At 42.7% G+C, this 10320-nt stretch overlaps 1 pseudogene across 1 annotated transcript; it reads right to left on the bottom strand.

The window, feature by feature from the left end:
- Positions 1–6853: 6853 nt before the first annotated feature.
- LOC306650774 (large ribosomal subunit protein uL30-like 1) lies at positions 6854–9912 on the bottom strand (annotated as a pseudogene). Its single transcript has one exon. The product of its transcript is annotated as a large ribosomal subunit protein uL30-like 1 (transcript).
- Positions 9913–10320: the final 408 nt, after the last annotated feature.

Raw genomic sequence — 10320 nt, 5'->3', positions numbered from 1 at the left:
TTCTGTGATGTGGAAAGTTCATTTTTATCTTTTGACTACTCACGAGAGGTCCTCTTACTCAGCACCAAGGAGACTAATGGAACCCAAGTCCATTCCCAGAATCCTAAGTATTCTGCAAATCTCAAATGATTTCGCTGAGCTGACTGAGACCTCAGGCATATGGGGGAAGGATGAGGATGACCACAGAAAACCACTAAAGCCTTTCCCTTCTGTTGGGTGGACACGGGCAATTCTTCCTCATTTCTCTGCGGCACTCCAAAGCAATGTCCCTTGCTCAAATAGTACTCAATTCAGAAAAATCTGTGGAGTTCAAAGCCAGAAAAATCTTGTGGACTTTTCTGTGACTTACAGCCTAGGAAGGCTAAATTCCAGTTTGGTCATATTACCCTTTTCTTTCTCCCAACAATGCCCCCTTCTAGTAGTATATTCATTCAATAAATATTATTGAACCCAGATCTGTACCAGCTGTGATGCTGGGCACTGGAGGCACAGCAGTGTACATGGCACATGGTGTCTGTTTCCCAAAGGCACTTAAGTTACATCCCATGTGCAGGTAAGTTCCAAGTACATATGTAGACAATCAAGGGGGCTGAAGATTGTGATGGGGTTCCATGAAGGAAAAAAATGTGATATGAGTTAGGTATAGTGACACATGCCTATAATCCTAGCCACTCGGGAGGCTGAGGCAGGAAGATTGCAAGTTTGAGGCCAGCCTCAGCAATTTAGCAAGGCCCTAAGCAACTTAGTGAAACCATTTCTCAATATCAAAAATAAAAAGGGTTGGGGATGTAGCTCAGTGGTAAAAGCACCCCTGGGTTTAATCCCTAGTCCAAAGACAGGGAGAAGAGAAGAGAAATGAAGATTCGGGGCTGGGGGGAGATTGGTGAAGTAGGCAGGGGAAGAAAGTTTATATACTCCCTGGCTATCATAGCTCAGATATGAAAAATTGAGACTAGTAGGTTGTTTTAGGGTTTGCTGAAACCTAGTGCTTTCCCTGGATAAAGGAAATAAACATCTGGAGGCAAAATACAGGAAAATATGGTTGGTGATCTACATACTTCTGAAGAACATAGAGAAACCAATCCAATAAAATTCTTTAAAACATGGCCCCTCCTCACTCTTTTCAGGAACTGCTTCATGGTAACACCATCACAGAGAGGGCATATAATCACATATTTATAGTTTTTAAGTTGAATGAGCTAACTTTATAAGGGAGAAATAACAACCTTAAATTTGGAGAAGTAGAGAGAAATATGTACACATGGACAATGCCTCAGTTCTGCAATGTGGGACCTAGTCAGAGGACAAGTGTCACAAGGGGCAGGAGTTCTAGTGAAAAGCAAATTTGGGGATGAAGGGAGCCCAGGGAGGACTTTTGTCCCTCAGAACTGGAACTTTTAAACTGCCCTCCCCCAGGGGCCCAGCCAGTCCACCATGACCCTCCCATCTGGTTGCCATGTCATTAGAAAACCCACAGGCGAGTTCTGGAAGCCCTTGCTCGTCCTCTCTCTTAGCTGCTGGGCCACAGAATCAGGGAACCCTAGGCCAGAGACACATCTCCGGGAAGGATCTCTGGTTTGCCTTAAGACTGGATTGAGGCCAGATCCCCAGCTAAACGCAAGGCTGGATTTCTTTCTGAGCAGGAAGAGAGGAAAACTGACCCACTAGGTGGCAGCAAAGTCCGGTTAGAACACCTAGAGCCAAAGAGGTAACAGACTTGAGCGAGGTCCCTGCTGTCTCCTTGCTGGGTTTTTCAGGGCCCAGACTTCTTCCAAGTCCAGCATGCCCGCCTGTACAATGGAAGAAGGGAATCTCCAGGCCTGCTCCTGTGGCCGTTTAGTTCCCGAGGAATAGTGCTATCCCTTTTCCCTTTGCTCCTCCCCGACCCCAAGCCTGGGGAAAGGCCAGCAGTGATTCTGAAGGGAAAGCATTTCCAAGGGTTCTTCAGACTTTCTGAAGGTCTGTCTGGTGGGAAGACGAAACCCGCAGGTATGAAGAACACTTCGTGAGTGTGTGTGTGTGTGTGTGTGTGTGTGTGTGTGTGTGTGTGTGTGTGAAAACACGAGTGTCTGGGCTGCAGGGGTGGAGGGGCAAGGGTGAAGAGCTCAGCTTCTAGGGCACAATACCCCTGGCTCTTCCCGGAGCTGCCCTTGCTGTGAGTAGCATTCTCTCTCACTTGGCACCGAACGAAAGAAATCCGGCTCCCATGCAGTGTGGTTTCAGGATGGTAGTGGCACTATCTCCTCCTACTTAGCAGGAGTTGAACCCCAAAGCAGAGAGTTTTGAAGCTGAATGGTTACGTATGCTTCATCCACTAGATGCGAGAGGGAGAGAGGCATTTAAGCCTCTGAAAGGATAATCCAGAGAAACCGGAGTTCATCCCTCTGTGTGCCTGACCTCCACAGAGACAAGGAGCACCTGGCGCCCAGCAGGGCTCTGCCTGCTGGGCTGCCTTCGTGTTGGCAGAGCTCCTTGCCTTCCCGGAATGTGTTCCTTCTTGTTTGCCACTCAGTGCCTGGCCCGACGCCAAACCCAGGCTGCTGGGAATGTGATGCCCCCACTCACTGCTCCTCTCGCAGGATCTGAGAGAGGTCCTCTTCCGTCTGGGGGAAGGCCAAGTGCACACTACACCCTCACCCCACTGATATGACTTCCCTAAGGACATCAGACCCTCCATGGCTTAAAGCAGAAGCACTTGGGGAGAACAGAGCTGGGTCCCCAGCGAAGCAGAGAATTTGGCATGCTGATATTCTATTGGCAGCCTTCTAAATTGGGCCAGAGTGGGGTGGGCAAAGAATTACTCACAAGCTGTTCATTAACTTGCTAAATGCAGAAAGGTTGGCTTAGGCACCACTTTGGGAAAATGTGACACCCACTGCTCCTGGATTCGGTCTAGCATGAAGGCGTGTTAATTGGTGTAGGATTTCTGATGGAAGTTTTTCTTAGCTGCTAGTTCCAAATACCATGCTAATCTGAATGTTGTGTTATCTTTAGCACATAACTCTATTTAAGCAATCTATTAAGCACTTTCTATGGACTCCTGCATGTATGCTTTTATAGATGCTATGATACTACCATTTTCTGAGCACCTGTGTACCAGGGGACCTTTTATGTTTATTATCTCATTTAACTCTCAATAATACAGTTTTTGTACTTTACACTGTGGAAACAGATCAATAGGCCAGAAATACAGTACTGACTGACCCCTTGAGAAAGTTTAGTGAGGGCCACCTAGAAGGATTAGCTGTGTAACAGTATAAGACCAGTGAGCCCATGGTAAGTACAGACTGACTCAGTGGCACAGGGGTGTGCAGCATGTGTGGGCTTCAAAGAATGAGTAAGATTTGGATCAGAGGAGTGATGTGGGGAGGAGCCTCCCAATGTGTGTTTGAGGGGTAGCATCAGCAAAAGGATGGTGGGTGCAGAGTGTGGTACAAGTGAAAACTTCAGAGAAATAGAGTTCCTGCTGCAGGATAGAAATATAAGTGGGCAAAATCTCTTAGGATCTAAATACCAGGATGAAAAAGAGATACTTGGTCTTTCAGGCAGGGAGTGAAGAGTTACTGGAGCTATTGCAGCTTAGGTGGGATGAGTGTATTTGATGGCTTAGGAAGATTGGTTTGGCAGTAGAATACAAGGTGATTTAAAAGTCCCATAGAATAATCTAGATTGTGGTTTCAACTTCAGCACTACTGACATTTTGGGCTGAGTAATTCCTTGTCATAGAAGGTTATCCTATGTATGAACACTTAGCTACATCCCTGCCTCTGCCCACCTGATGCCAGTGTAGTCCCCATCTCTGGCTGCGCCAAACAAAAATATCTTCAGACATTGCCAGATATCTCCAGGGTGAGGGTGCAGGTAGAACGAAACTGTCCCTGATTGAGAATCATTAGCCTGAATGGCAGGAAATTAGGACCTGGACCTTGGAAGATTTTTTTTTGTTTGGTATGTATGGTGGTTTTTGTTGTTGTTATTGTTGTTGTTGTCATGCTGGGGATTGAACCCAGAGCCTCATGCTCTAGTACTGAGATATGTCTCCAGCCCCTGATTTATACCTCTGGCACAGCAAGTATTTTCTTAACACACTCCATCAGTCTATTGACTTTTAGAATTGCTGATAAAAGTAAAAATGGTTTACTTGCCACAGGAAATTTATTATCAATACCAAAGAACTTAATGGTTTTAGAAAAGAGCCTTCAGAAGTAGATTATTCTGCATATTAGAAACCTCTAGAGGATGATCCAGAGTCACAGATAATGTATTCTGGACTCATTAGCAAGAAAGTGGCCAATGCCAGGATTTCTTTTCCTGCCCAACCCCCTAAATCACATCTTAATCAACAACGACTTTGAGTAAGGAATGCCCAATCTGCCTACACACAGAGAAGCTACTGATCTGTAACTTTTCTAGGTTGGCATTCATCCTTCTAGAATTTTGTTTTTGGAAACTGTTAGAGCCTGGCCTGTCAGTGAGAAAACCTGATTTACCAAGATGTGTTTTTGTCTAAAGCAGAAATCAGTGAAAGATAGCCTACTGGCCAGCTTCTTTTTGTAAATAGTTTTATTGAAACACAGTCACACCAATTTGTTTATGTGTTGTCTCTAGATGCTCAGGAGCTCTAAGGGCAGAAATGAGTAGTTAGAATAAATACCATATGACCTATAAGTCTAAAATATATACTATTTGAACTTTTTTTTTTTTTTTTTTTTAATATTTGAACTTTTAAGGGAAAGTTTTTCAATTTCTGATCCAGAGGAAAATGCCTGTGTTGTACAAAGTTGTGGCTCCTCATTCTGTTGGTAGGGGGACAGATTTTCATTCAAAAACTTATAATTGAGTGCCTACCACAGGCTAGCACTGTGCTAAGTGTTTGGGAAATATTATTGAAAAAGACAAATAAAGATTTTTCCCTTCATGGAGCTTATATATTACAGTGCCAGGGGAGGGAGACAGATAATAATCAATGAAGATAATAAATTATACAGTATATTAAAAGGACATAAATGCTTAAGGAAAAAGAAAAAAGGTAGACTAAAAGGGGGTACTGGAAAAGTTGGTAGGAGGCTGCCATTTGAAGAGGGTGGTCAGTGAGGGTTCAATTGAGAAACTTATATTTAAGCAAAGATTTAAAGGAAGTGAGAGAAGATGCTTTGTGGAATTTTCCAGAGAGAGTGAATAGCAAATGCACAAGATCTAAGGTGGGAAGATACCTGGCTTGTTCAGGAAGAGCAAGGGTGCAGGCAGAGCTGGAGGAGAGAAAAGAGAGACAGGGTGATGAGCTCAAAGTCAGGGAGGGGAGGAAGACACTAACAGAACTCTGGCTTTGACTCCAAATGAAATAGGGAGCAGATGAATGAATAGTTCATAAGATTTTATTACATAAATCTTAAAGGATCATCCTTGGCTGCTAGAGAGGAAAAGGTAGAAGCAGGGAGATCAGTTAGGAGAGTTCTGTAATAATTTAAGTAAGTGATGATGGTGGTTCTGACTAGGATGGTAGAAGTGGAGATGGTAGAAATGGGCAGGTTTTGGATATATTTTGAAGGTAAAAGCAGTAGGATTGCCTGTTAAACTGGATATGGCGTCATTACAGAAAAAGTATATTAAGGAAGAGTCCATGAGTTTTGGCCTAAAAGGATGGAGATGGGGAAATTAGGAGTGGTACATACAGCTTTGGGGAAGAAGATCAGAAATTTAATATTGTATGTGAAGTTTGAGATGAGTGTTAGGCATTCAAGTGGGCATGGTAAATGGTCAATGGGTTGTATGAGTCTGGACAGGAGAGAAGACTGCGGGATAGAAATTTGGAAGCTGTCAACATATGAATGGTATTTAAAAGCATAAGACTGAATGAGACACCAGGGGACTGAATATCTATTGAAATAGGAAAGGCTGGGAGACTCAGTCCTGAGGTACGCCATATATGAGATCAAAGGGGGCAAAAAAAAAGAAGGACTGGCAAAGGAAACAGCAGAGCCTGATGAGGAAGGAGACGATCCAGAAGGGTTTGGTGTCCTGAAAGCAGAGCAGAGTCTGTGACAAATGTTGCTAATAAATCAAATTTATTTTACTGTGGCTCAATAAATGCTCTTTCTTACTTGAATGTAACCCAGAAATTTCCGACCTGGTTAACCTCAAATAATTTAACATTTACAGTCATTCTTTCAATATAAAAATGGCCCAAGTTTCATTTTTAACCACCTGGGAAGTCCTGGACCTCAAGTTTTCCAAAGATTTCCAAGGTGGCTTCTGTATCTCTTGGGTCAGAACACAATGTAGTGTGCTTGCCTATTGTCCCCTGTTCCTTTGGCTATTGCCTTTTTTAAAAAAATTTTTTGGGGGCTGGGGATATAGCTCAGTTGGTAGAGTGCTTGCCTTGCAAGCACAAGGCCCTGGGTTCTAATCCCCAGCACTGCAAAAAAAAAAAAAAAAAATTTTTTTTTTTAGTTTTAGATGGACACAATACCTTTATTTTATTTATTTATTATTTTTATGTGGTGGTGGGGCTTGAACCCAGTGCCTCACATATGCTAGGCAAGTGCTCTACCACTGAACTACCATCTAAGCCCTGTCTATTGCCTTTTGCCTCATGATGTGCCAACGTCTCATTCTTCATTTCTCCAAATACTCTGCCACAAAGATTGTTGGATGTCTCCAAATTGTCTGAAAGATCTAGAGTTAATGAAGGCTATACCACAAAGCAGAAAACTTTAAATTCGACATGCAGCTATCTGGTTATAGAAATTTTTAAGGGGGAAAGGTTATCAGGGATTGAACTCAGAGGCACTCAACCACCGAGCAACAACCCCAGTCCTATTTTGTATATATATATATATATTTTTTTTTTTTCACTGTTTTTGTGCTTTTCTTCCTAAGTATTTCAAGTCTTTTCAAAACAAGGCTCTTGGGACCTCCAGATTCAAGTATGCTCCTGGACTTGGTCAACTGCTACAAGTCTTAGGGAGCCTTGTATACATGCTTGGGTTATTCATTCACCAACATTAAACCCCTGACAAAGCAGGACTTTTTTCTCCATGGCATGTGTTGACTTCAGAGACAGAGGTGGTCAATGTAGGAAACAATGGAATTTTCCTTGGAACTGGTCTGTGATGACAAGTGCCTACCACGATCATAACTACTGTCTCTTCCCCAATCCCTTCCTTCCAGTTTCTTAAGGCAGAAAATAACCTTCTCTGAAGATACTTGATAACAATTCCATCAAACAAAAACACATGCTTCCAACGCACTGCTTTCAGATATTCGGGGTTTAGTTTAGCCGGTGGATGAGCTGATTGATGCGTTAACCCCGATAGACAGGTAGACCCATCTCCCTGAGGAAGCCCACTCTATTTTGGGTAGCATTATGGGCCACAGAGAGATGGAAAGGGCACAAGAACCTAGCGATCTCCCAGAAATACTTTCCCATGAAGGCAATTTCATGAATGAGATCTTCCAGACAAATGACATCAGACCTCCTCAGGTGCTCCTCAATCACTCTGTTGTCTGTCAGGGGGATGGTCTTATTCTTGACCTTTGCTTGTCCACGTTTCAAGATGAGTCCCTGGACAGACTTTAGATTTGGAAATCCCCAAGTCACATAAGGTTCTACTATCCGTAGCGTTTTTAGGCATTGCGGGGTGAGTTTAACGAAGACACCATTAAATATTTTCTTCAGATGAAGTCTTGCAATGGTCTTCTGCATCAGCAAACTCACCCCACTAATCCTTTGGATGCGTACAACAAAGGCCAAGGAATGTTTATCAGGTATCTCTAGTCTCTGATGTGCACTTGGTCACGTTTCTTCCGCCAGGAATCATGTAGGAATGATTCCAGTTGCTTAAATTGGAACTGTTTTCCTTTTCTCTCCTTCCTTGACAAAAGCGCTTGCTTTGCCTGGGTAGCTTTGAGGGCCTGATAAGCCTTCCTCTTTTTCAGGAGATTTTCTGGAACCAGAGGGATATTTTTTCTTTGCTCTTCCTCCGCCATCTTCCCAGAGCTGCGATTACTATTTGTGTGTACTTCCCTCTTTTGTATTTTATTTAGAAACAGGGTTGCTGAGGCTGGCTTTGAACTCATGATCCTCCTGCCTCAGCCTCCCAAGCTGCTGGGATTACAAGCATGTGCCACCTTGCCCAGCTGGTTATAGAAATGTAATAGCCATTCTTTATGATAGTAGGAGACTTCTCAGTGACCATGCCTTCCAATAGGCCCCCATCTTCTGCCCTCTTACTGGGATGTGTCCCATCAGTTCTCTTCTCTGATCCTCCTCCTACTTCCTTCTTTTCTAGGCCCCATTTTCCTTCTCTAGGATATACAATGAAAAAAAATCCAGATTTTTTTCCATATTATTATTCGGAATAACTGATATCTCCTGAATCCTGAATTTAGGTAGGCTAAACCCAAGGGGCTGACTTTTCTTAACCATAAAGGTCCATCTAGATGTTTACCGCAACAAAACAATAAACTCTCTGGAAAAAAATTATGTCACATTCATGGAAGTCAGTGTCTACCTCTAAATTTTTATTTTTAATAGCATTTTTTATGTTTATGAACTAAAACAGGAAAAATATTACCAGTAAAAATTAAGATAGAGTTCAGCATTTTGGTTAGGAGTTTGGTTCTGGAATCAAGAGCATCTGCATTTAGACTTCTTTTATATATATGTTTTATATGTATATTTTAGACAATTCCCTAGCTATGAAAGGGATATAAATCATTCATATGCTTGGGTGTCTTAAAAAATTGACAAATTGTGCTGGTCATGGTGGTACACATCTGTATTCCCAGAGACGAGGGAGGCTGAGGCAGGAGGATCACAAGTTCAAGGCCAGCCTCAGCAACCTAGCAAGACCCTATCTCAAAAAAATCAATCAATAAATAAAGGGCTGGAGATGTTATTCAGTAGTTAAAGCACCCCTGGGTTCAATCCAGGGCATCTCCCACCCAGTTGACACCTTGAACCTACTTATGGAATATTGATTTCATGTCTTAATCCCTGTTTTGCATTCCTCAAGGAGAAAATTTGAAATAAAAAGTTGTTAATGGCTGGTCCGGTGGCGCATGCCTGTAATTCCAGTGGCTTGGGAGGCTGAAGCAGGAGGATCAAAGAGTTCAAAGCCAGCCTCGGGAAAAGCAAGGCACTAAGCACCTGAGACCCTGTCTCTAAACAAAATACAAAATAGGGCTGTAATGTAGCTCAGTGGTTGAGTGACCTTGAGTTCAATCTCTGGTACCAAAAAAAAAAAAAAGTTATTAATGAAGAGTGTTTGTAGTGCTACTATTCATAACAACCTCAAATAAGAGCTAACTGAAAATCCCCAAACTGTGGACATGCCTGAGAAAATCAGTCTACTAATTTGATGTGACCCCATGTTACCTTTAAGATAGTGCTTGCACACGATTACAACTAAGCAAAATGATTGCAACTAAGAAAATCTCTAAGAAATTAGCACATCAGTTGAAGAGCTGTTCATGGCTAGATTTACATAGTGATTTTCTTATTTTCTGTGAGGTGGCATAAGTTCATCAACTTCTTCCCCCATAGCTTGCTGTTAATCAAGCTTGAAAAGTTACACTAATTAACATGACATTTGGATTTCTGCTGCTATACCATGGAAGATGGACTGTTTTTCTTTAATAAATAACTTCTATATCATTTATCCATTTGACAAATAATAATGAGTGTCAATGTGCCAGGCACTATATTAAGCAGCAGGATAAAGATGTCAGACCGGATCCATGGCCTCCTTGGCTCTCCCCCTTTTTTTTTAATAGTTGTAGATGGACACAATACCTTTATTTATTAATTTTTATCTGGTGCTGAGGATCGAACCCAGTGCCTCACACATGCTAGGCAAGTGCTCTACCACCAAGCCATAACCCCAGCTCCCTCCTTGACTTTTTTTTTTTTTTTTTTTTTGTGGTGCTGGGGATTGAACCCAGGGCCTCGTGCTTGTGAGGCAGGCACTGTACCAACTGAGCTATCTCCCCAGCCCCTCCTTGACTCTTAACAGTAGAGTGGGAAAGAGATACAATACCAAAAAGTATAAATGACTTGGACACATTGAGAGGATTCATGATTCCAGGCAATCAACAAGAAAGCAAACTGATTTGGTACATCAAGCAAGATTTCGCCGAGGGCCCAGTACAGTGGCGTACACCTGTAATCCCTGTGGCTCTGGAGGTCAAGGCAGGAGGATCACAAGCTCAAAGACAGTCTTAGCAACTTTGTGAGGCCCTAAGCAACTAGGTGAGACCCTGCCTCAAAATAAAAAATAAAAATGGCTGGGGATGTGGCTCAGTGGTTAAATGCCCCTG

Source organism: Sciurus vulgaris, assembly GCF_902686455.1.
Source record: "Sciurus vulgaris genome assembly, chromosome: 2".
Lineage (NCBI taxonomy): Eukaryota > Metazoa > Chordata > Mammalia > Rodentia > Sciuridae > Sciurus > Sciurus vulgaris.
Note: the sequence above shows the minus strand (reverse complement) of the source record. Positions and strands in the feature narration are given on the sequence as shown.